Genomic DNA, 26,531 nt, shown 5'->3' with positions numbered 1-26,531 from the left:
AAAACAAAAAGCCAGAACATACACCTTAAATATTTATATATTTAAAATATGTTCATTCAGTTATTCGATACCATTTGAATCAAAACTCAGAAAAGTACAGTACTCCAGCTATGTGTCACAATACCACCTCCACATACGCGAGATTACCAGTGGCTGTAACTTGTGGGGTGGAATGTTTGACGTACCAGTGGAATCCTAGTTCAGACATAACATGAGCTTGATGCTGCAAAAGTATTTACTGTGCATCTTAAGCATGCGGAGTGGTGGCCAGCTGATCCCCAATGCCTGACCCTATCCCCGTCCACTAAAATGTGGCATGATGGACAGCTAGTGAAACCTTATTCCTTGGCTGTAGCCACGGTAACATCCCCTGCTTGTTCTGAACAGTTCATCTGCTTGTGACATGCCCATAATATTGGATGAATTTGAGAATTGCACAGTGTTGGAGGACGGGGGTAGGGGAGGTAGACAGAGGTAGATGGATAGATGGATGGATGGATGGATGGATAGAGTGGGGGGGGGGGTGATTGTTTAGCACCAAGCTATCACATACCCTTACCCAAAAACCAAACCCCCCTGGGGTAAAACCAGGAAATGCCCCGGAGCAAGTCTCTCAACCGCCAAAGCACAACATCACATTAGCATCCATTTGTTTGGGGTTGGTGCCATGTCAGCAGTGATGGTCAGAATTTCCCTCAGCAGCACCTACAGCATCTATCCCCAGTGAACAGGGAAATTACAAAAACTATTGAAATTGTCTTCATTTTAAAATAAGCTCATTTATATGCACAATGATTTCCGGTTATATCAGAAGGGAAATAACAAGCTCTTCATTGCATCAGAGAACTACACTGATTAAATCAATTAGTTGCTTTTTAATTGTACAAAGACTGTCTTGCTAAGAGTCTCTTCCTTGGACCCCCCCCCCCCCCCTCCCCCCATTTTAAAATAATAAACTGTGCCTCTCCAGCCACAACTGTTCAGATTTATTATTATTATTATTATTATTATTATTATTAATATTATTATTATTAATATTATTATTATTATTATTATTATTATTATTATTATTATTATTATTATTATTAATCAACTGCTACCCACTACCTCCCAAATATGAAAGTAATGCCCCTGGATGCGCACACTCACAATAGTCTCTTTATGAAGATGCTAACTATCCGCAGCACTTAGAAGGGATAAACCCCAGTGACTTTAGTTTATTAAAACCCCAGACCTGAAAAAGATCATTGAGGAGCCCAAACTGACTCAGTCTGTGCTTCCTCCCCAAAGGGTGCATTTCCACTGTTGCATCACTGTGTCATAATGCTGAGGTATGTGTTTTCAGAGCATCAGGGTTCAGAAAAAAAATACAGCAAGCTTCTGCCCCTACACCATTTATAAAACGGACTTATGATCAATTTTGATCTTAAGTATGACACGCAGAAAATCATGTGTAAGTAGTTATTTATAAAACCTTACTTTGACGTGGGAACGATCTTATCTCTATGGAAAGTCCAGACTTGACGTAAGTGATTTTTCTGCTGGCTAAGCAGGGGTATTGCAGTTTGGGACGCATATGCGTCCAAACCTGTGGTGAACTTTGCATTAGCTTTATGAACAATTCTCCTTTACCATCGCCGTGATCCAAAAAGTTTGCTTTTCTCTTTTGGTCCATGGCTATTCCTGACTAAGTCTTCATTTGTACTAGCATTATACAAGGGGAAATCGCTGATTGTAAGGACGTGTACTTTGACGTGGGAATGATCTTATCTCTACAGAAAGTCCAGACTTGACGTAAGTGATTTTTCTGCTGGCTAAGTAGGGGTATTGTAGTTTGGGACGCATATGCGTCCAAACCTGTGGTGAATTTTGCATTAGCTTTATGAACAATTCTCCTTTACCATCGCCGTGATCCAAAAAGTTTGCTTTTCTCTTTTGGTCCATGGCTATTCCTGACTAATTCTTCATTTGTACTAGCATTATACAAGGGGAAATCGCTGATTGTAAGGACGTGTACTTTGACGTGGGAATGATCTTATCTCTACAGAAAGTCCAGACTTGACGTAAGTGATTTTTCTGCTGGCTAAGTAGGGGTATTGCAGTTTGGGACGCATATGCGTCCAAACCTGTGGTGAACTTTGCATTAGCTTTATGAACAATTCTCCTTTACCATCGCCGTGATCCAAAAAGTTTGCTTTTCTCTTTTGGTCCATGGCTATTCCTGACTAAGTCTTCATTTGTACTAGCATTATACAAGGGGAAATCGCTGATTGTAAGGCACATTCAGGTGCCATAAATTTTAAGTTAATTTGAGATTTAAAGATCATAGGTGCGTAAGTTACAAACAGGCTTCTTAAAACCTGCGTAAGCAAGGTTTTTTATGCTCGGCATCTTTTATGAATCGAACGTAAGCACACCATCGGAAATGATCTTAAGACTAAGTTCAAGTATAAATCTAAGAACATTTTTATAAATGAGGCCCCAGATGAATCTCTGCCAGTACCAATTTGAATTCACAACTGTTTGCCTCTGACATTTTTAAGGGAGCATGCAGGAACTCTCAGTCATACACAGCTCAGGCATAGTTCAGTTGTGCTTAAATCCATGACAAATCACAGCTGTTAATCAGCAGCTAATCAGTCAAGCTACCAAAACACATAAAAAATCACTCATATAATAATTACAACATTCAAAAGGGGCAGCACGTAAGAACTTAATTTCTTCAGTGCTTTTCCTTATAGTATGTTCATTACTTTTTCCATTTAAAATCAGGTAAATTTTGTTGACTGGAGAAGAGAAGGTACCACACTGTGATTCACACTTGACTATCTCAAATGTAGCAACATTGCTACATTTTGTTAATATTAATTTTTTTTTCAGTGAGAATTTTAAAAATTAGTTTCAGTTCGAATAAATGCATACACAGCAATGTTTTGAAATGGGCAAAAAGAAGGGCAACTACTGAGCTAGTTTAAATCTCTGTTTAATCCCTGTCAATATAAGGATAATCAGCCATTATCCTGTTTACATTACTGCATGCCTTGTCGTCAACTGCAGTGAACTGTGTGTTCAAAATAAATAGATACCACAAAACAATGTCAAGCTTTTGCCACGTTCTGTTGTTAGATGATATTTGGTAAAAAGTGTGGGCTATATTACCACCTATCTTCTTTCATTCTACAGAATGCAAACTATGCAGCATGAAACCCATCCAAGGAAAGTCAGTTAAAGTTGGAACATATAGACATTAATCATCATCCAAAACTATGCTACAACAAAACCTAGATTGCTTCTGTGTATTAAAATTTTCCCAGAATGAGGGTGGCTATTTCTTCATTTGTGTAGCCGACTCAGACTTATGCGGACCTCATGACTGACAATTGCAGCTTAATTAGTCCTGTTGCCAGCTGGAGCTTCGTTTCCCAGTTTCAAATGTCTGGTTAACACTTTGCTGTCAGCCTTGCGCTTGGTTTAAGTACCTCTCCTTACCCCACTGCTGGGGGGATAAGCAGAGTAAGCAAGTAAACAGACCTAACCTGTTGTATGTATTTACTGTTATGCCATAGAAACTGCTCTTACTGAAAATAATCACGAGCACAGTATCATCTCATTAGAAGAAGCAAATGTCCACCCCACATAGAGAAAAAGAAGATAAGAAAGACAGAAGGGAAAAAGAGACAGGGTGATGAGCGAAAGAAAAAGCAAACAAGCAGGAAACCAGCATCTTCTGGATGACTTGTTTGTCTTTGGTATTACTATGCTGGCATTGCATGGTAAAATGCAAATGAAGGTTAATATTACACAAGTGAATATTCACCGGTCACTGCCCTTTCCCTTCCTTTGATAGCCTCTGTTTCTAGGGGGCGGGGAGCTCTGGCAGGAAGGTATCCTCAGGGAAAATCAGACTCCATGGCATGCTGGGATTGCAAACCCCTCGCAAAATGCATCTAATGTTACTCACCCCAAACATCTCGGGCAGGCCGGGGGTCGTGCAGGGTCACGGGATTCTTGAAGGCTTTGGAAGCCTCGCTCTGCTGATTAAATTCCACCTTCAGACAGGAGGAGTCACATCTCAGATTGATCGCCATTTTGACACTTGCATTTTTAGAGCTGTGCATGTGGCAGATGTTAATTTAAAAATGGATTCCAATTAAAACATTCATTACACCCTTCACGGTCCAGAGGCCCGAAACAATAGTTATGATATTTTATCCAAAATCTCTAAATAGGAATGCGACTGTGGAGATTCAGGAGATTCCAAGAGGGACTTTGCAAAGTTCACTGCCACATGTATTACACTAGCAGCAGCACATAGATTTAATAAAGTAGCCCTTTCAACAACAACAACAACAAATTTTTTTTTTTTTTTTAATCATTCAATTAGTGGTTGATTATATAATCAAATGACTTATTAAATTGATATCCACACATTTAACACAGTGTTGTTTTGTTTCATAAAGCCATTTTAATCAAAAATCAACAACTTTGTTCATTCTATAATGCATGTTATTTTTCCCTGGTTTTATTTCAGATGAATTCCCTCAAGAAAAGGACATCTGAACGATCTCACTGGTACAGATAAGGTACAATCAATACTATCAGTACCTTAACTGCAGTAAGCTTTGTGCTATGTTTGACAATACAGTTTATAAGTGTTCTGCATTAGCAGTCTCCACTGTGCATCTTCCATGTAGTTAACCAAACCTGGGTGTGTATGTGATAAAGAGGGGGATTATAAAGCTGAAACAGGGCATAAGTCATGCTTGCAGAAGCCACTGTTGCTCAACCCCTTCAAGTCATACTGTTTTTGTACCCTTGGTCTCGTTTTAGAGAGAACAGCATCTCTTGGAAGGCATTTTTACTTGCTGAGTTTTCATCATATAAAAACAATTAATTTGTACTTTTAGTGGTGCTGCTCCTTTTTTAAAAGAATAAAATAATTATTCACTCATTTTTAGCAACTTCAGAAGTCACTGAGTGCACAGCAGTACTTTTCAGCATTGATACTGAGAAGTAATACAAAGAGCTGAACAAAGCACCAGCTTCATTATAAGTTGCATTAATGGATTAATGGAAAAAAGATTCTCATGATCTGCAGTTTCAGCATTACTTGAGATTTCAGAATATACCATAATATACCATTAATTACTGGTACTATCACTGCTTACCTCAGATATTGTATATTGAAGACAATACGCTAACACATTGTACATATACGGCAAATTACTGTGTTACATTCTACGTCATGTAAATATTGTCATCTAATGATAGGTCCGTACATGATAAAACCTGTAGAAGACATTAATCAATATCAGTTGCAGCAACGACAACAAGAAACCAAGGAGCTTGTTACCATTTGTCCAAGGATTTCTCAGAATGACGAAGGATATTTCTTCTTTGTTTACTATTCATACAATATGCATTACATGCTTATTACTTATCAAATGTATTATTGAATTAATTAACAATAAAATGTATGTCTTAGTACTACTTTTTTAAATTAAAAAAACACAATATATTTGTATATTCTAAAAGTGAGCTGGTGTACTTGATATTAAATTATATTATTATGGGGCATATTGAGACAGAATATATTCCAGAATGAATGTTTCTTTATAACGTGCCCCATGAGAATTAGAAAATGAACAGTTATTATATCTAAAGGGAATGTAATTGTCTGCTAATGATGTAATATTATCCAACATAATCAACACATTACATTTTGCAAGTCCCGCATGTTCTGTTACCAATGCTGTACAAGTACAAGATAGCCTTGGGGCAAGACTTGGAAAAAACATAATATTTGCTCAGATGAAATACTCAGTGAAGGGAAAGGCATTCTGCAGTTTGATTTAATGTATTTATATGTTCTGCACTCTTGGTACTTCCTGCAGTAAGCAGTTCAAAGTTCTTTTAGAGGCAGCACACAAATAATCAAGAGTAGTATTTACAAATCAGCAGGTATGAGTCGTGTATTTATGTAGAAGTTCAACCTTTGAAAACTATATTATCTGCGGACATGTCCTCCTAATGCATGAGCAAACTTGAATAATTTTGTTGTGTCAATCATGTAAGCAGTTATCGAGTCCTTCATCAGCACTGTCACTATCTAGCGCAACTCAACCAATCGACATTTTCTCCTATTCAACTCATATTTGTTATTACAGCGAGGTGTAACCCTATCAGGCTACCAGTTATACTGTAGCTTCTACTGGAGTCAGTCCATACTTGGCTAATTTAATAGAATGCAGCGTTTAAACATTTTAAAGGTGTGTCACTGTGTTCTCATCGCATTCTCTGTATTTCCCTTTTTCTTTGGCCAATTTCAACAAACACTTTAATTAAAAATTAACCGCAGGACGATCTTCTTTTAACAGCTTAATAAGACTCAAAGCTTGGCAGCCACCTGAAATCATATCGGCTCCAATCTCTCATGCTTCAATATTAAACAAGGTTGTTTTTTTTTGTTTTTTTACATTTTAGGCTCCTCTGGAGCTTTAATGTTCCTGGTACTGTTAATTCGTATCCTCGAGGCATGGCTCTCTGCCAGTTGCCCTGCCTTTTTTTCCAAAAATTCCCTTGGAGTGATGAATATAAATTTTCATTTAATTGATATATATATTTCTACAGAATTTCAGAGATTTACCTGCATAAATTATCAAGCCCCAAAGAGATTTCAGGACGGTAGAGGATGTAGAGGATGGTATGCTCAGCCCCCCAACAGAAATTAAAGACATCCCTAGTATACGTCAAAACGTATGTTGAAATTCAAGATCCAAATTTTCAGAAGTATCAACAGTGTGAAAAAAATGTCTTAATTTAATTTTATGGAAATTATTCTCACCCCTGAATGTACACGACTCATATCTGCTTGTGTTACTGTGATATCAGTTAAACACCTGATGGAATTAAGCTGTTCTTTTTGTCCAGCCATGGATGGAGATTCAATCAATCATGATTCTGTTTACCCTTAATTCGATTTAACAATGCTCTTGAAGGGCTGTAACCCACTAGAAATGACAGTGCTTTTAAAATCTCCAACACTTTTCAAAATGAGGAGGGAAAGACTTGTGCTCAAAGCAATGATCATTTGAATAAGGACATTATATCTTAAGGTTGCATAGCTATACTGTAAAGGAATATGACAGAAAATTGTTGTGATGTCAGAAGGTCAGTATGGTCTAAAATATTCTCTCATTTTTAAGGGTGCCAGCATCTGAAGACCAATTACCGAGTAGAATGAAGACTTAGTGAAACTCATGGATGGCTGTACTGTTTGTCAGCTTTGACACAATATCTCCTCCTATTCCAGGGTTTCCCACACATAGGCTTTACTTGTGCAGGCTGCTCAGATGTATTTGGTGACCCATTTTAACAACAAAACAAAAAACTAATGTTTTTAACAGTGTTTAACAAAAGTTGACATTGCAAAGCCTGCCTCTGGTTCATTCCTGCCTATTCTAATACATTATAAATTACTTTATATAAGCAAAATACCAACTGCATTGCTCCAATTCTGAAATTTGTCATAGAATGAAGTAAAAATTTGTTAGGGATGTTCAACAAGGCGAATGTCTGCTAACATATTCACAAACTTTGTTTCTGTTATCTTATGTTAGCTATGCATGTTCATTAACATTAGCAAACAATCAGAAAAGGTAGAACAAAATAGATGAAATTTGGCAGAATTTCACATTAAACTTATTTTTAATATTTATATTAAAACTCATTTATTAATGTTTACTACATTACACTACCCAGCATTTGTTCAACAAACCAGGCACAACCTCCTTGTTGGGAATGTTCCAAATGTGTCTTTGCTTTCACACAGCAAAAAATATCAGTGACAATCACCAATTTCTGATGATGTATTTTTGTTTTAATAAAAATATTAGGATAAACTGTCAGATGTCACACATGCTAGTTATTTGTTTTCCATCATTTAAAGCACTGTGCATTATAGCTAATAGACCATATTTTGGTTTTTGGGCACTACCACAGCAAGTACATTTCAGAACTGTGGGAAGCTGTATGCTCAACAATAGTGGACATTTCTTTGGAGACTGTAATTGTTATATCCATTTTCACTGTTGAGAGTACTCACTGACAAACCAATAGAAAAATATTGTGGTGCTTAACAAAAGCACTGAGTAAGACTGCATTTCAACACAGTGGTAAAATAATGTACCCTGTGTGCGGAGGTCCTGATTGGTCCTGCCTTAACCAGCTGACCTCTGATTCTGAGAATGCTACTTCCTGAAATGTATCACTGGTCGCATTCCCCGCCATGCCAAATAAAACACCCCGGGCTACATAACAGCTGCTGCTCGCATATCGCCTACTCAGGGAGGAGCCATGCTCATAGTGCGGTTCCACCTAGCACTGTTTACACAAGCTCTTTCAACACGACAACAGCTCCTGAGATTTGTGCACACTCCCCCAAAGCAGGGATCATGTGGAGGCAAGAGGATATCAGTGAGGAATGATGATTAAACTTGGGATACTGGGAGAGCTTTCAGTGATTTACAACAATGATTTGCCTTGATGAATTGAGAAAGGGGAGGGGTTTGTGTACATTCAATTTTCTGGAACACTGGGCAATTTGCATTTAACAAGGGACTCCACAGAATTCCACAAACTACTGGACCAGTTCAGACAAGCAGGGCAGAGGAGAGAGTTTATTGCTAAAGCTATCTCAGCTCACAGTCATAACATCCTCACGACTGGCCTGTGACATTGCCCTGACCTCATAAGGTGTTAATTATGTTATAATATGGCACACTGTGGTATAACAGCAATATTGACATATAGAGAAAAAAACCCACAATCACCTGGTGTCCCAATCAGAATAAATTTTTAGAAAACAGACCAATTCAGATGCAGAATTGTAAATGCAACATGCAATAAGTTTAACAGACAGGCATGGCAACAGAACTGTCCTTGTTGGTTGTTATGATTCAGGCACAGTGAAATTTAGATTGGCTGATTTCCGAGCCTGGGGCAGTCGGAGAGACCGGATTTGTTCTTACACCTTTTAATTTATTGATATCTGTGAGCATCTGTTAAGGAAATCTAACCAATTATTAACAAAAGTTCTACAACAAACCTACTACTACTGCACCTTTAATAAAATATTGCTTAAATGTTTATTATGGGCCAGTTTTAATTTCCCATTAAGCCTGTAGCTAAATAACTTATGCACATTTATGCTGTGACTACAAAATAATCACAACAGTACCTTCAAGTTTTATTACACAAAATAAATCTAGGGAAGATTATAACAATACCAGTGATCCTGTTCACGGCAGTAAAATGACTCAGTTTGAACAGTTACTCAAATGTAAAAGAAAAAAAACCGGCAGTTTCCATTTGCATATGTTGCAGACAACTTTCTCCTTGGTTATTATTTTGTCTCCACGAATAACATGATTCACATATGAACTTTATTTTAGACTAACTAACCCCTCCAGACAAAACATCAACATGGCTTGTTGTTTATCGATCTCTTTTATATGGAGCGGTACCAGACGTTAAATTAGCTGGGCAGGAGATAACAAATTATGGGAACACTGTGCAGTTTAGTTCTCTTAAACCATTTATCTGTGCTCTTTCTTCTGTTGTTATTTCTCAGAGCCATTTTCTTCTGTAAAATGTTTTCAAAAGTTCTGTGATCATCAGTAATTTTAAATAAAGTATATACGCCAAAAAACGGTTTTCTTTCTTTATACAAATATTACCATTTTATGTAGAAAAATACGGGACACAGAAATACATGTTCAAGCTGATTATACAATTTCCAACAGTAAGATACATTAGACTGCGCAATTATGTTAGTATGAACTTATACACATAAAAAGGTGTATTTATTATTACTTGCTTAACAAAACTGCTAATTCTATTTTTTCATTTTTGTTTTATGTTGATTTTACATTCATTACATATTACATTTATTATGCCAAAAAGAGAAATTGTTGCAAAATACTGCACACTCGTCACACTCTGTATATAAATGCAGTCTATCCATAATTTGTGCCAATACTGTAGCTATTGTTTTAATTAGTCACTTTATTCAAATGAAAATATTGCTCAAGTTGTGTTTATTGTCATTCTTATCAGATGGGTATAAGAAAAGGAATGAAATTCAGTACCCTCGGGACGGAAGTGAAGTATAAGAACAGCCATAAACAATTAAAAACAGGAATAAATACAGTAATGAATAGAATGAATAATAAATAAAAAGTGTGCATTTTCCTGCTTGTGGGATTTATATCAAGGTGAAATTAGACAGCATATAATCAATCCACAAAAACCGTTGACTGTCTTTTGAATAGGCTGTGAACATGCACGCATTGCATGGGAAACCCCAAAATTAGCAATCTGTCTTACACTGTGCTGTGACTTGTGCCATAGATGTGGTCTGAGCAACTCCCCAATACCCTGATGTCAGGCAGTACACGTGCATGTGTTTAGAGGGAGGGGCTTGGGAGAGAGAGCTGAGGGAAGGGAGTGGGAGGGGTGGAACTTTTTTCAAAATCTTTCTTGCTCATTTTGCTTTCTCAAAATGAGCAAACTGCCTTCCGCTGGTCTACGACTTGTGCCTTAAATGTGGTCTGAGCAGGCAGGAGGCAACGTCCAAACCACAGACTAGAGTGACGCCAAAGTTGCAATGAGCAGCACCAAAACTGCAGTGTGCTGCTTGATTTTGACTGATACACCCAGCAGCAGCTCTCCATCTACCTTGGCGCATGGTTTGTCATGAAATTGCCAAATGGCTCTAGGTCCATGATGAAAATGCCACTTCACCAGTGTAATGGCTCGTGACAAACCATGTGCCAACCAGAAAACAGAGCCCTAACTGTGAAGTTGGACTGTAGAAGTGTAGAAGTAAAGTAGGTCTTCCCTGCACCAATAACATAACTAACTTTTTTTTAAAACATGCAACCCCCAATCAACTGTTTCCCATGTCATAAACTGAAAGCAGTTTCCAATTCTCAATGCCTATCCCTAGTTGTGAGAATACAATTTGTGAGCATGGTTATTTGCACCAAGTATTTATCTTTCAGTGAGTTTGGAGGATATTACAGACAGAATATGAGAGGAAAAACAGAGAGAACAGGTAATTTATGCTAAATATCCATCATCTGTATTGTGTTGGGTCAGGTCCTAGGCCACCGTTGTACCAGAGATGTATCCGGGATTGTCATAACAGCATTTAATCATACGTTAAAATTTACTTGGCTGTGTTGTTTGTGTAAATTAATGCCACATAGCAATGCACTCCATAAAAGGGGAAATGTGCAGGTTTCGTGGCTCTCAACGAACACAGTTGCATGCTTCTGACCTAGGGTAAACAAAGTAATGTGATATCAGAAAGAGGGCGGCTTTATTCTAAACATGCAACAGGGTACGCAAAAAAAAAGCAGGAGTGAAAAGTTTGTCTCCAAATAAAAGCAGAGGTTGAGTGCCGCACCCCGCCCTCACTCCCAAACACCACCCCTCCCAGTACACTCAGAGAGAGAGGAACACATCGCCGTAGCCTTTAGCTTAATCTCTGGGGGAACAAATAGAAATTCCTTTCCTTGCACTATGTTCTGTCAGCTGAGGACTCGTAAGTCATCGCAGAAGATTAATATCTGCCCCAGCTTCAGCTGCCATGGCGCGCGGCCCGCATTGTCCCAGGGCCAGTGCACAAACCCCCCCTCCTCCCCCACCACCCGCCCCCCCAGATTGCTCAATCGCAGCCTACAGCGAGCATCCGCCAGCAACCCCATATCCTCTACCTCAGATCAGCGCTAAAGGCTCAGTGGCAGGGTGGAGTGTCAAGTGAGCTGATGCAGAGATGGAAAAAAAGAGAAGAAAAGAGGGAAATAGAAAGAAGGGAAAAAAAGCCTACTGGAGGGTGTGGTCAGGTTCTACTCCCACACCTTTTTGGAGCGGCACACTGTGCTAAACTCAAACATCATTTTCGTTTGGCTTTTATGGCTGATTAATGTATGCAGCACTGAAAATGTGTCATTTGAAAAATAATGTTTTAAAATCTTGGTAATTTTTCTGAGCCTTTTTATAACAAAGTATATGTACTGTAATCAAAAAAGCAGTAATTATATTAGTTTTCAATAATTATATGAATCCAGTACTTACGTGACTTTTGTTTTGCTTTCCAAAAAGTCAGATGCAGATTGAGCATCAGTTTCAGTTTCCTTATGTATCATTGTAGCTAACTGCCAGATGTCTAATGATTTCTCACAGTACAATTATACATACACGCAAATGCATATGAGCTATGTCTGGGGTGACATAGCTCAGGAGGTAAGACTGATTGTCTGGCAGTCGGAGGGTTGCCGGTTCAAACCCCGCCCTGGGCGTGTCGAAGTGTCCTTGAGCAAGACACCTAACCCCTAACTGCTCTGGCGAATGAGAGGCACCAATTGTAAAGTGCTTTGGATAAAAGCGCTATATAAATGCAGTCCATTTACCATTTACCATTTACCAAACACTAAAGGCACCAGCAGCCGGTAGAGATACACTCACTATGGGGCTAAAATGAGAAGCAGCGCCCTCTTCTGTTACACATTAAAATTGCTGCAAGCCAGCTGCAAAAGAGGTAACAGAGGTTTGTACTGATATCAGACAATAGTATACATTGATCAACAGTCAAAACAAGACTACTCAAGTGAGAGCAGTACACTACAGGTGAAGCATATTCTTTTAAAGTTATATTTTAAATGAGAATCATGTTACTTTCACTGACATAATGTAGTCAACCACAACATGACATTGCATTAGGAGTATAATTTTTCAACATCGATGTTGTGTGTTTGGGTTTTGAGAAGAATATCATAGATAGATCTGCAAGCTTCTTGACACACAGAAGGAGCTATTTCAGCTCTGCTTGTGGATCCACTGAGTAATTTATGTTTCCTTGAATACGTCCTCTAAAATACCTGAATAAAATGCATTAACTTTAGTTGCTCCACAGCAGGAGACATTGTAGGACCGGCCAAGAGAAGATTTTGACAAGAGTGTGTTGTTCCCCTTGTAACTATGACTTAGGTTATAAGAACTAGCAGGACATGACCCCCTTCAATGGAAAAAAGATAAATAATCCAACAATCTAATGAAGACTCAAACTGCCCCTGTGTGCCTGTGTGCAGCATGGCAGCACATTTCAATTCCATTTGTGCAGAAGACATGAATACATTTGCTATTGCTAAAAGTCACAAATCTTCTTAGTTATTTTCTGACCACAATAAATTCCTAAATAGTATTATTTAAAGAGGCCTTCATGCGTCTAGCAAATATGCATCTATAATGATCTTTTATTATGAATTATTTATTTATTTATCAATTATGTATAGTGTAAAAGCTACAGAATTACAGAAGTTGTCTTTGGCAAACTGCATACATATTGCATGAATGCCTCAACAAGCCCCAATTGTTATTATATATCAACAAACGGGAATGCATTATAACCACATTTGTCTTGCTCAATTTCAACGACCTTTTTCTGAAATAAAAGTTCAGCTCACACTTATACCCAGTTCAAATCTCCCCTTAAGTGCTATTTTATCAAACTTGAGCTTGATAAAAATAACACCATTGAACATATTAAATCTGCTCTTCCATTGAAACAAATGTATATTTAAAATATGCATTGCATAACCTTAAATTGGCAATAATTTGCATGTATGTCCATATATTGGGAAATTTTGCAGTATCCAGATAGATAATACATCTTATATCAATGCATTTTAGTACATTCCATTTCTACAAGCATTTCATTGTACAGAATCTCCTGTGGAGGATTTTTTTTTTTTTTTTCCAAAATGTTTTGTGGAGCAGCAAGCACAGGAAGGTGTTATCTCCCCCTATTCACTGGCCAGATCACAGGAGGATATCTCTGGCAGTGGTAACACTTATCTGAGCTGCCGCAGAGACTGAGGCTGAGGCTTCAGTGTTGGTTCTCCTCCAGTAATAAACTGATTGAACCTTGATACAACACAGAGGGCCCTAAAGACAGAAGAGCCCAGATGTGCCAGAAGCCCAGCACAGATGTTAGATTTCAGTTCACAACTGCGGTGTGGGGGTGAGGGTGTGTGTGAGCATGCGGGGAGGGGGGGGGGGGGTGTGATAGTGATACTTCTTGGACAGCAGAGATGCTTAAATTCATCAGCAGGTGACAGGGCTGTGTTCCTTCTGGGGAAGCGCACAGGAAATTTCCTGCAGAGTTGGAGCATTTCAGTATCCTGGGAACAGCTCCAGCCATGACCTAATATCAGCTAGGATCATTGGTGTTCTACAGTGGGAGCTAAAATCTTACCTTTAAACTCATGGCTCTCCATGAAACATTTATTTAATTGGCTTGCAAGTGGATCAGCTGTCCTAACTGCTGCAGATTGGCATTTCATTCTATCACATCTGATGCAGTTTTGTACTTTCACCCAATGAGTGAATAAATTAAATGGTTATTTATGGTTACCTTGACTAAACTCAGAGGGGCTTGACCTCGGTTGCTGAAGGTTTTGTGGCACAGCACACACTGCGGGGGCGCAAAGCAGCACTATTGGCTGAACCCACATGACAAGGTGGTCGCGGGCTTTAATCCAATGTGGGCGAAAGCTGGTATATCCCAGAGAACGACTCTTGAATATTTCTGGCGCAAAACCCTCAAGAGCTTACACAGTTTTGCAATTTGCTTCGGATGCCATTGTTAAGCAAAGTTAAACAGCCTCAGATGCGTACAGAATGATGCGTCAAACAAGGAGAATAAACCTTTGGCGTCACGTCTTTTCTTTATTTCCACCCGCACCGTAAAGATGCATTAGCACACCCGGAGAGATTAGGAGCATTCTGTCAGCCTCCAGTTCCCCATTGTTTTCAGAGCCAGAGATTAAACGCAACCATTGTGTCGCAGCGGTAGCTAATGCTTTTCTGTGCGGTGGAACAGAGGAAGTGCAATGTATTATTAATTGTCCTGCGACGAGACCCTTAATCTGTTTCCCTGAAAGCCCGTTCCGCGCAGATGAGAGCCGACAGCTTGGAGAGCATCTGAGTGGTGTCTCGAAGCCACACCATTCTTCCCGCTGTTCGTGTCAGCTTAATTACCGTTAGCATGTTTGCTACTTTGGAAAAGATGTCACAGGATAATGGAACCATTTTGATAGTCTGGCATGGGCTGTTTAGTCACAGTGCCACCACGTGTGTCAGCTCTCCATGTGAACAGCATCCATATGGAACTCTATTGCAGTACCTGCACAATGTGCAACAGAAATGCTCCATCATGGAACAACGAACTGCATCTATAAGGTCAGCACAGAGCGGCAGATACTAGCGTTCATTTTCCTGCTGTCTACTGTAATACTGCGTTATTACTGTGTTATTCACGGTGTGTCCTTCTCCCTACAAAATGGATCTACGTCTGGTGTCATTTAAAGCAAATTCTAATCGAGACTGCCATCAATAGTCACCTTTTGTGATGAAAAACAAAGTTCACAGACATGAGTGAGAGTTAGCCATCCCTGGAGAAACAATACCAGTGTGATTAGTCGGTCTTTAAGTGTGTACATTGGTCTATAGTTCACCAGGCTCATCATATCATTTGCTATGTGGACCAGTGTAGATGCAGGAGAGGCGAACCCTGGGTTCTAAGGATCATTTGTATTGCTACCTGTATTAGACCACAGAATTGTACCTCCACAGCACTAAAGTGCCATTACACCTGCATACTGCATTGTTGTTACAATACCTTTCCAGTGTAACAGCATCATTACACCAATTTAAGTATCATTAAAGTTTATGCAGATTATACAATTTTTCACATGGGACATCAACATAATTAAATTGAGTTAAGTTATTGCTGGTGAATAATCATTGTGTAGTTAGCCAGCTGACATTCAGAAAGATTCAAACGTCAGAAATCTAGGGCTAGATCACACTGATCGTCGTGACATCTCCATCAAAGGACGCCAGGAATAGTGGCGTACAGGATAGCGTCTTTAATGAGGATTTAGGAGAAATGGTGCATGTGGAATGTCAGCATCGTTACCCCATCAATAATTCACCCTCATTTGAACTGCTGGGAATGTTTACACTACTGAGTATATTTAATGAATAATGCAAGTTGACGACATAACTGCAAAAAAGCCCACTTTGAAGGACTAAGAGATGGTTGCAGGAATTCTTACATTTTAGCTATTAATATTTATAGATGGCTGATGGTGTAAATTATATTGATTATTAATTAAGATTTTAAATTAGTTGCGCAATACACAGCTGGAACCACAGAAATATTTTGGTACAACTGAAGTAGGTCTTACTTGCATAAATTCAGTGGGTTTTTTTTTAAAAAGTTTGTGATGGTTTATCTCATTCTCAGTGTGATTCGAAAATCAGAATGGGTTGTTTTAACATGGAAACAAAGTACACAAATCTAAAGTGATGATGATGACAGTACTCAGCAAATACATTTATATACGTTAAATTTTATCCGGCTCATATACAACCAGATATACGCATTGAATGCACTCGAGCAACCTCCTTCCGATGCCAATTCAAGCTCATTATTTAAACATTCTTACAGTGTATATTTAAACTGATATGAATAATAAAAATCTACATAGCTACTAATTAAATATGACTGTATGTTTCCTTGCCCAGTCCCTGCCTAAAGATGTGGGTCGGTCATTCAGGCTAGATTAAAATTTCCTAATTTGCCGTGTCTATAAAAACCACACACAGTACTGTAGACATTTTGTGCTTTAGCACTTCCCATTGCAAACATACACTTGTGCCTGTGTGGGAAGTATACTATAGTCTTAAAAGTGAATAGCCACCCCCCACCCCCACCCCCTCCCTCCAAACTCCACTCATCATAAAGCAGAGAAAGGCTGAGCAGTGGAGCTGCCTGCCCATTTCTGCTAATCCCTTCTGACATGATGTGCAGGAAGATCACAATTTCCTATGTGTAATTCTTTGAGAAGGCATGCTATTCATAGGGCTTGAGGAAGTTGGAAGAACAAAAAAAAAACACAATCCAATTACAACCTTGTTCAATCAAAACAACTTGAGCATGGCTCCACAAACAGGCTTTTGGCTACAGTGTCAGCATTTTGTTACTCCTACACATCACAGACCTTCTTTGTGCTTGTAGGCAGCTACCATTTTGAAAAGTTCAGCTCCCACCCATACGTGATTCTTCAGAGAATGGAAAATGCTTGAAGTGGGTCCAGCCATTTGGTTATGGCTTACTGATTTGCAAGCCACGTTGATCTTAGAAAACTGGGACAAAAGCTCACTAAAATTTTACTGTGCTGAAGCATTACAAGGAATCATAGAGGAAAGTAGTCCGACATCTACTGTAGAATGCAGCACAACTCAACAAAACTATAGAAAACCATGGAAAGCTCACAACGATAAACAGATTATCGTTTAGGTACAATTTACCACATATAACTAATTGGAATTTGCCATTATTTTTAGATTTATTGGTAAAAAGTTTTTAGGTGAACGTAACAAAAGCACGCCACTATCCTTTTGTAGAGAGACAACTGCCTGCGGCACTCATAAACGGTACACTCTTACTGTTTGCTAATTACTGTATATAAATTTAAGTGTTATGCTTCCTTCTTTGCATCCTACTCCTCTCCAATGTATATATGACAACCAAATGTTCCGCAATGTGTCGACAACAGCATGTGGGAGCACCCTTGTTTAGGCGACTTAGCGTGTTCCAGTGGGTACATTAAATTCAGTGGGGGAATGAGATGGCTCTTCCCTCAGACAACTGAAATATATAGATAGATGCTGATTAAATCCTAAAATCCTTATATATGTTTAGTTTATATATTGATGTATTAATATACTTTACATTACATTACCATCCCTTACTCCGTAATACATTTCATTGGTTATATTAGGATATACTCCAGTGAGGCAATAATTGGTAATATAATTTGTAATATAATCCTATATAGTTTACAAGCACATCTCAATACAATCTACAATATATCATATATATTAGTTCTGTTCACTCTTTCACTCCTGGTGGAAGATTCCAAGTAAGCCTGAGGTCAAGATGTTGGTTTCAGTGAAAAATTTAAACCAGCAGTCATCTGCTGGGAAGAAGGACCCCTCAGAGTTCCCTTGGCATCACCACACAACCAAAACACATCATTCAACAAACAGGACACCACTACAGCGGAAGTCACAACCCAGTCTTCAGTTACCATCTTGCTCTAACAATTATTCCCTTCGTCTTTTGTTAATTAGTTGTGAATACACGTTTTTTTGTCACAATTCTCTCATTTCTAAGCTGATGTCCTGTAGCTGGAAGAAAGCCTTGATCAATCTCTGAGGTACAGAAGATAACTCAGAATGGCAGAGAAACTACAGTGGCTACTAGTAATAGGATTTTCAGGTCACATTTTGAACACAAATTTTTAAAACTAGATTTTTCAAACTATTAATATACTATTAAAACATTTTAAACATTTGTTGCAGTGCCAGCCCTAAAGCAGACATCTCTTTGCTCAGAAATGTTTTGTGAATAGGGTAAAAGCATTTAATTAATGCTGTGATTGGTTTACAGGGTTCATTTTTAAATGGTCTGTGGTGACTGCCTTTTGCAACGACAGTACAGTAATGTTTGTTAATATGAATAATGTGAAAATGCTATGCTCTGTTAATTTAGTACACAAGCTGAATGGCCAGGAAAACTGTCATATCCCTTGCATGGAGGAAATCACAAATATCCTAAATAAAAAACATCAATTCTTTTCAGCCACCAGGTGGCAGCCTTAACTCATTTGTTTCAGAGCCAGGGATTACATTATTCCATAGTCCATGGCTCTAACATTTACCAGTAGATTATGCATAGACTGTAAACTGACATGAAGTCCCAAATCAAAGCTTTCCTTTTGAACTAGAAGATGTATTAAAACAGGTGAAATAAACAATCAAGCTTTAGTCACATTAACATATATATATATATTTGTAAAAAGGTGGTCAGTGTACAGTCTGGAATTTACTGAAAAGGAGTGCATAGTTGTTTTCATGTTAAAACATACACAGACCAAAAGAAAAAATAATAAATACTGAAATACTGATACTTTTAAGGTAAAACAAAATATAAAAATAAAAATAACCTCTAACCTCTAAAAATAACCCTTTAAACTCTCATGACCTCTGCTCCTCTCCCTGACCTCCCCTCTGCCCTCTCATCCCCCTGTGTCATCTGAAATCCTGTCTCGCTGGCTTTCCTGAAGCTCAGTGTCACCAGGCTGGCCTGAATGGGAGCGGATCACTGACCTTGCTCAGCCCTTTTAAGACGGCGAAAAGTTTGATTAGAGCTCCACTAATCCGTCTTAAGTTGTAACGTCTCTGCATCATCTCCACCAACCTGTCATGATTACTGCTCCCGCATGACTTGCTTGAGGTCCTGTGCCAAGGTGTTTTCTGTATTTGAGAGAGAGAGAGAGAGAGAGAGAGAGAGAGAATGGGGGAGAGGGTGGATGGAAATAATGAAATAATGGAAAGAATGAAAGCACAAAAGACATAAAGACAGAATGAAGATTGCGGTATTAGCTTTCCCTTTATTTATTGCCCAGAGCCCGGGAAACAACAGCAAGGTGATGAAGAGGTGACTGACTTGACAAATTAGAGGAAGTCTGCAGCTGAGATTAAAACCTCTCTTTTTTATTTTCTTTCCATCCCTGAAGAAATGATTTTTTTCAATGTGGATGATACAGTGCAGCCTCTTTCTCTCTCTCTCTCTCTCTCTCTGTAGCAGATACATCTGTGTGCCTGTAGTGCAGCCCAAGATTTGAGCTGTCCTATAGAAGACAGCCATATTGTTACCTCTTTCACATGCCACAAACATGCCCGTACCTTGTACCTGAGCCAGAAAAATCGATTGAAACCAGAATTTGTAATACCCAGGCCAACTTCCCACCCCAGGTTTGAGCTTTCACTCCTGCATGCCTGTTACCTCACACGCCAAACTAACCAGGAATCAGCTCATCTGAGACATAAAGTAAAAATGCTTTCATGTGCTTTTCACCTGTATACTAGTTGATGGAACTACTTGTGCACATCAGAGGAGCATGATATACTGTGCATTTTGTACAGCAGCCATTTCATACATGGTATGGGTCACAAGTTAGCACCTATGCTTTCTCTCGTATCCTTTGTTCTCTCCCTCCGATTCATTCTGGAATTCCAGCGAGTTCCTCAGCGACGTGGAGTTATCCGAGGTCACAACATTCTCGCCAGATGCCTGGAAGTGGCTTGCGAGCAGCACAAAGCCTATAGGATTATGCCCCGTTTCACACTCTGCTGGAGTTTTTTTTCCCCTGCTTAACCTACGCTTGGCTTGCTAAAGCAGCCGTTTTATGTGGGCTGTACACAGCTATTGTGCTCAGCAATATACATTTATGCCTTTCCAAATGTTACCTATAAAACTGTCTGGTCAGATAGGACAGGAAGTCCTTCTGCCAGTATTTGAGTTGAATACTCACTTGGGATACAACCGGTGAGGAGGATGATTTACTGTTTTACGAGACATCGAGCGAAGGACAGTGGCTGGCAGATTTACCTTTGGCTCACAGATAATTTGGGAGGGGAACTTTCATCTGTAGCATGCATAAACCGTGCCTGTCATTGCCTCGATCTCTTGGTAAAGCCATCTCCACTGAGACATGGTTCAAATGAAGGAGCAAAATGAAGACACCTGCAGTTTTTCTCACCCTTCATCTGGTAGCGAGGCTGAAGGATGAAAAACTGAAATGCGAAGTTTGAGCATTTCCTGTTTGCTAATGGTCTTTCTGCCATTTCAGTCCAAGTCTTTAAGAAATGTGACTTGACTCGATTGGTGGCCCATCGGAAAGCTTCATGTGAAATTGCAATTGATTCAAATTGACCTCTCTAGTATTATGCATAGGTCAAAGGTCATTTTCTTCCATATGGGTCCTGCCATTTTTTATTTGTCACAAATATGGAAAATAGCAAGTAGGCATTTGGGCATGGTTAGTATAAGTTTTCTGCAGTTTATTGATGGGTCCCAACAAAAATCTTCATGCTTTTTGATATGTTTGAAGGACATGGTCGAAAAACTCTGCCCTTCCCAAAACTGAGTGTGGCCCCCTGACCAGCTCTAAAAGCATCTCACTCAGAACACAGGTCTGGATGTTTATTTGAATGGATCGTTTCAATGATGACAAAGTGTGAGCGTCTTACTGATCCCTGCTGAAGTTGCTTTAAAGTTTTACACTAAATTAATTTAGGTGGTTTACGGAATTCAGCTAAATGGATATTTCTATCCCCCAATCAGTCTATGCATTGCAGTTAATAATTATTCATCCAGAATAGCTGCTCCATGCTTTATAAATAGCTCTGTGGCCTACTTTTGTAACATGGTTCTCAGGCGTTGTGTAAAATCACATCTTGAACAGGACCATTTAAATATTTGAAGTAAGACTTTATATTAAGGCCCTATTAATTAACCATTAATACTTTATTAAAAAGGTAAGGGAGTTTGAAATCAGTACCTGTGTGCACTCAGGCGGATATCATTCACCCTTTAAAATGACTTTAGGACTGAAAAAACTGTGAACTAAACGCTTTGTGGTGTTCATTGGTGTACAATCAGCATTAGTATGACTTTCCTAATGTGTTAGTAGCGGCTATTTAAGCACAGAAGAACAGTCAATAAACACGAATAACAGGCAAGGCAAAAAAAAATATTAAAAGATTAGATACGTTTAAGAAATCTCATTTACTCCATGTATCTGCCATTTGCAACATTGCATTGGAATGAGTTCACTCTTCCGCACTCCCCTGGTTGCATCAGAGTTCAGAGACAGACTACCGCAAGGCAGGAGGAGGGTCAAAAGGCCGGGTTTGTTTGGTCTCTGTTGCTGTGCCTTTTGAAAACAATATACAGTGTACGAAATTAAGTCTGGGCCAACTGAGAGTTAACAATGAGTGCTTACAGGGAGCGGGACATTGGTTTGACAGGCCTGTCACATTCTGTTATCTAACACATCAAGTCACATACAGTGCAATTAGAAACTGGAGAGACACACTGACCTTCATCACCATGATGTACCTATTTCAAAAGGCATGAGGAAAAACATGAAAACACGCATACACACATAAACACAACACAGCAAGCGACAACTTTGAAAAGATACCGTAATGTGGGCAAAATTCTTGTGCCCTGAGTGCACAGCTGAAGGTAAAATTTGTTTCAATAATAAATTTCATTATTGTCTAAATGACTGTATAATACATAAACCATTTGCATGCACTTTAAGGCAAAAAAAAAAAAAATGAAGGCATAAAGCCCCTTAAACAAACAGGAAGTGAAGATGGCGGCAGTACAGGACTGGCAGAGCATCACCAGGGAAGATACCCAGCATTTAGTGATGTATGTATGTATGTATGTATGTGTTTGTCTGTGTGTGTGCGTGTTTTTGTGTTTCTTCTCACATATGCAAATTCTTAGCTGTATCCAAAAGTAGCTGTTTCTTTCTCTGTCCATCTCAGTCTAAAATGAACAGGTTCCTGATGACGTTTCGGGCTCCAGTGTCAGGCCTGCCCAGAGTTCCTTTCCTGGAAATGAAGTTCGCAAAAACAAAGAGCCTCAGCCTTGAGCCTCCCCCCCCCACCCCCCCACCCCTCCCCCTTATGGCTCCCAAACGGCACGCTAAAGGCCTCATCAGTTAAAGCTGCGAGTGCTCTACAAGGATGACTCATGCACCATTTGAAAAATGGAACACGGAGTTCCTCTTAATGCACTTCGCTTTGCTCTACGCTGCCGCGATTGTCCTGCATTTAAAGCCATCTGGCAACTCATTTGTCTCCATCGGGAACTCTAGTGATCAAGCTGAAATTTCCTGCGCTGTAGGTCGTATTTATGGCTGGCCTGCTCAGGGAAGAGACTTGCAAAAGCTTTTTTAAAAATGTATATTAAAGCCAGTCACGTAGGGCTTTGGGAATGATTATTTAAAATACACTTCTCTCATCACAGCAAAAAAAAGACCCAGCTGGGACTGTCCTCTCATTATCCAAAGAGTCACATAAAGAAAGTCGATATCCAACTGTAGACACCGATGGCACCAGTGCTGAAAAACTACATGTACTTCCACTGCTTTGTTGCGCTTACGCCTTGAAGAAGAAAAATAAATTACGATGTTTGATGTGAACATGGTGGGAGGTGGGTGTAACGTGTACATGTTGTACAGATCAGGCCTATTCTTTTCCCCTGAACCACATGCACTAGCCATGACCACAGATTTTTTTATTTACAACTATTATGTCATAACAAAACTTGAACTTTAAACATGGAATTGATCTCATATCATCATCTATATATGTTGCTCTCCCTTAGAACATCTTAAATCACAACACTATGACCCTCCCCGTCGAACTTTTTCTTTGAACCTACAAATTCATCCATTTCATTTTTGAATGATGAAGTTAAAACTACCTTTTAAAAAAACGAATGAAACATTTAATTAATTAAACAAAAAAAAAACTAATGAAATAAAATAAAACTACTATTAAGTGCTTCCGACTAGTGTAATAAAAGAAGTGTTCTTAAACCGACAGAAAAACAAGAGCCTGCCTCATTGACGTCATACGGCAATTGTCATTTAAGGGGGCCTTCATTGCTCCCATTTTAAATTCAGGATTCCAACGAGGGATAGGATGTTATTTTATTTTTAAAACTTCTCATGAGGTTAAAATACAGTCAGAGTGCTCTGGGTAGAACTTCCAGTAAACTGAGCTGAATTTCATACTCTCTCAGTGCCTATTTTGGAAACATACTGAAATCAGGGTGGCAGTCATAACTTACGTTTGTTTATTGGGTGAAAAAATGTTCTTTCAGGCTACTCTATGCCCCAAATATTGTTTGAACCTGCTTCTAAATTCTTGAAATGTCAAAGTTTATGTTCTGAGAGATGATCACAGGATAGTTCTGGCTCTCTAAAAATGCAGCCCTAAGTGCAAGCTATGTCTGGAGTTCAGCCGGTACTGTCAAACTCTGGCCAGGGAGAGAGCCTTTCACTGAAAGAACTTCAGCAGTGGCTAAATCCTGCCATCTCTTGGCTAACTTCTATCTTCAGAATGAACAATGTGTTGATAAATTCTCAACTAAACATTTACATCTCACAATTTAACTAATCCTCCAACAAAATATAAATATTCCCTTTTTTTTTATTCCATGCAGCGTGTAGGCCTGGGTCTGACGTTTCCTTTCCCGAACATAAATGCACATGTTTTTCATCCCTGGAGAAGTTCACATTCCAGGGTCCAGATGTGCTGGGAAGGGCCAGAGAGAAAATGGAGAGCTGGAAACCCCCAGATTGCAATGGAATGTCCCCCAAATTTTAGATTCCATCTCGGTTTATCGGAATAAATTCAGAGCTCTTGAAAAATGTTCTCACTGAATTGTATTGGTGGGTGGAAGTCCCTGAATGTACAGTTTAGCTTATTTTAAGATATTTATTGCAAATATTAATTCTTTAATCTAATATGTTTTTTATTGTACAACATTTTATATCAGCTGTCTGCTTTTTTAGATTCTAGTATTCATGTATTCTGGTGACCTTCTACATCCACAAAGAATTTGTGATCTTAGTCACTGTGTAGAATCCCCGATAGTTATCAATGATGAATTGGTAGTGATCCGCTCTTTGTCATAACTCTAAGTTTTTTTTCTAATGATAAAAAAATTCTAAAGAAAGGGTGTTGTCATTTCTGTAATTGTTCTTTACATTCCTATTATATATTCAAAATGAGTTCAGAAAATTTCAGAGAGAAGGTGTTTGCTTATCTCCAAGTGTTCACTATTTTCTAACTGCATATTACCATAAGGCCTACGTACAACTCTGTTGATATATCCCATCAAAGGAAACAACGGCAAAACTATGGTTTGTTGCTGCTAACAACAATCATATAAATGTAGATAATGAAGAGATTGCCCCCACCTACATACACACACTAAAACTCAACCTTCGTATATGTCTGTATGGAAACTCAAGCAGTGGTCTCTGTGCTAATAGCCTGAATCGTGTACATGAACAGGTCATGACGGGACTTAACATATAGCCCTTCTGAGCTGTAAATAGAAAAATGAATCAAATGAGACAGTGAATCAAAGAAGAGGTGTCAGACTCGCCAACTTCTAAAATAAATCACCTCAGCTCCATTACCTTTTGTGGCATAAATTTACATTTGAGAAATTATTGGATGGAAAATAAACATAGTGTATTAACTTGTGTTGCGCCAAATGTTATGCATCAGCAGTGTGGTTAGCACATGACCAGAAGATTGCAGGCTTAAATCCAGAGTTGAACACTGTGGTTTCTATTGCCTGTCCCTCAACAGTTTAAATGGGATGTTTCCTTCTGTACAAAAGTGGCGAAAGGGACAGTTAAATGGGATTGCGGGGCACTTTGAGGGATTTACATGCATCTTACATGAAACCCCAAAAATGCTTTTAAAATGGTGTTGTTCTGGCTTTCGGCGAGACGTGTAATTATTGGACTAAAAGAACGAGAAAAGTAGCGCTATCACTAGCGTTAAAGATAAATGCACTTTAACCCATTTTGATTTGGCAGGGCCTGTTTCCAAAACAAGGATGTCCTTGCAAGCCCCCGGCCCCCTGGAACAACATGCTGTTCTCTGAATGCCACCAAAAATGCACTGCGGGAACCAGCACAGGGCTCACGTCAGGACCAGTGTCAACTCCAGTCCTTGGCAACCCTCCCAAGACTCAGTTTCTGGCAGCGTCTGAGTGCTGACACAATTGAAACCTCTCTCTATATCGTGCTCTCAATCACTCGTTCATTCAATTACTCACTCTCTCTTTATTGCTATCCCCTGCTTGCAGGAGAATGCCCTCCCTTGCAGGGCCACTTGGGCATTTCTTGGTGCTAACAGAAAGCAGCATGAACCTAAAGCAATTTGTGCCAAAATTCGATATTGAACCTCCACCCACAGTCACTGTATACTGCAGGAACATCCTGTCCTCAAAGTCCACATGCGTCAGAGTAATTTCAGCATTTACTGTGAAGTGCAGACTCACTGTAATGCTTTTCCATATGTCTCTGACTGCTAATGGTGCCAAAAGCCATTAATTTCCTCCATCAATGCACTAAAAATATAGGACATGAAGTTCTCAGAGCCATCTGGAGAAAATGAAAGCAAAGATTTACAGGTATATTCCAAAGGTTGTAATGTTTATTATTAAAAACCAGTTGGAACATGTATTATTATTATTATTATTATTATTATTATGAGGAGTAGTAGCAGCAACACAAGCAGCAGCAGAAGCCGCAGTTGTAGTATCATTAATACTATAGGTAGTAGCAGCACTAGTGCTACTATTGTTAGATTCCCTAGCATTTAACTAACTCTTCCTGTAATTGTACATCAGTCCACACAACTCTTGGCCATCAGTGATGCCCTACCCAATCAGCAGCCACTGTTCCAGGCACTGAATCATGATGAAGGCTATACAAGGCAGG

The 26,531-nt window shown here is 39.1% G+C and overlaps 1 long non-coding RNA gene across 2 annotated transcripts; it reads left to right on the top strand.

Annotated features, from left to right (window-relative positions):
* The first annotated feature begins 1,572 nt into the window (after positions 1–1,572).
* Positions 1,573–24,700, top strand: LOC118229692. 2 transcript variants are annotated; one of them, XR_004765710.1, is made up of 4 exons: positions 1,573–1,794; positions 1,978–2,063; positions 4,532–4,583; positions 24,230–24,700. It is a non-coding gene; the product is annotated as an uncharacterized LOC118229692 (long non-coding RNA). The 2 variants fall into 2 exon arrangements; XR_004765711.1 differs by lacking the exon at positions 24,230–24,700 and adding an exon at positions 7,206–9,687.
* Positions 24,701–26,531: the final 1,831 nt, after the last annotated feature.

The sequence above is a fragment of the Anguilla anguilla genome, chromosome 6 (assembly GCF_013347855.1).
Source record: "Anguilla anguilla isolate fAngAng1 chromosome 6, fAngAng1.pri, whole genome shotgun sequence".
Classification (NCBI taxonomy): Eukaryota; Metazoa; Chordata; class Actinopteri; order Anguilliformes; family Anguillidae; genus Anguilla; species Anguilla anguilla.
Note: the sequence above shows the minus strand (reverse complement) of the source record. Positions and strands in the feature narration are given on the sequence as shown.